The sequence below is a fragment of the Eimeria mitis genome, genomic scaffold (assembly GCF_000499745.2).
Source record: "Eimeria mitis Houghton genomic scaffold, Emh_scaff2495, whole genome shotgun sequence".
In the NCBI taxonomy this organism is placed as follows: Eukaryota; Apicomplexa; class Conoidasida; order Eucoccidiorida; family Eimeriidae; genus Eimeria; species Eimeria mitis.
The window spans coordinates 622-2,239 of NW_013570834.1; positions in this window are offsets into that span (position 1 = coordinate 622).

The window sequence follows — 1,618 nt, forward strand, 5'->3', positions numbered from 1 at the left end:
ATATATATATATATATATATATATATATATGTATATACATATGTTTTTATTAAAATATATTTGGTGTTACACAACAGAACTATAACCAGATGTATAAGGAGATGTAAAGCAGAATATAAACAACAGCAAATGATACGAAGACAGACAGAAGAAGGCGTGCGAGTGTGGATGCATACAGACGTAGCCCGCATGTGTATCTATAAGCTATAGAGGGAAAAAAAGCGAGAAAAATATTAAATATATTTATTAATTTATTTATTTTTTTTGTGGTTTCTTTACCTTGGCCCAGTCAGGCTTCAACTTGACGCAGGTTTCTGCATCCTTTAGAGCTTTCTCATACTCTTTCAGGCTCGCGTATGCACCTGATCTGTTTGAGTATAAAACAGCATCTTCTGGGGTGTATTCTATTGCTTTTGTGAAATGTATTACTGCTTTCTGAAATTCACCTTTTTGAAAAGCTGCATTTCCTTTCGCTTTCTCCTCCTGCGCTTGCTCTGCACCGGTAGCCATCGTCCGTGTATATGCAGTAATATTCGTAGAAAAAGAAAAATTTTGTTGAAATCAATAAAATATTAATAAATTAATCAAATTCAACGGAAGAAAACAAAAGAATTGAGCCCAGAAGCCCCACTACGGCTACGCCCGCGGCAACCGACTACTACTTCGTTCGTGCAAATGTCAGCTGTACATACACCCCAATTCTTCACCCTTCCGAAACCGGAAAAACAAGAAAATCAAAACAATAAACACTTACAAATGCACGTAACACACACTATACATCATTTCGCATCGCCAGCCCCACCGCTTGTACACCATACAAACCCCCCTCGGTGGGGCCCGCTGGCGCTGCATGCATTCAGAGAAGTATATAGAAGAATACCGCGATCCAAATTAGATTACTTGATCTTTTTTGTATTTTTTTTGTTAATATGCACAATATTTAATGATTTATACTCCTAACAACTCACCGCAACCAGCCAGCCAGCTCACCCGGTGGTTGAGTAGTACCAGTGCAACATACCGTGTATATACTGTTGATACGATCGCCGATGCTTGCGCGCAGTTTGTTTACTCAGGGCCAAGCAAAAGTTTAACATTTATATACAGAGTTCATGCATACGAAGAAATGTTGTTTGAGTTCGCCTGCATCTGCGGTTGCGTTGCAGCAGGCTAAGCAGGGAGGGATAGACCGCCGCCACTGCTTCCTATTAACCCCTTTCTCTTCGTCGTTTTTATTTATATTTTAAATATTTTATTTTTATTGCAACTCATAACCATCCTTAATTAATATAGAGGCCCCTCAATACACCTGCTAGCACCGCACGCCACTGGGCAGAGGTGTGCATACACCGCAGATCAGTGGTGAGGGGGAGAACAAAATCTTCTTCATATATTATATATAAACTACTTACATATATATATATATATTTATATATATTTATGTGAACTTTGCCACATTTCTCTTCATATAGAATGGCGAGATTGGTGACGAGATCGTCGCAATAGAAAAATTATAATATATATACAGGCTGCACACTTTAAAACATTTTCATAATGAAGACAAATCATTAAAAAATTATGTATATATATATATATATATATATATATATATATATAT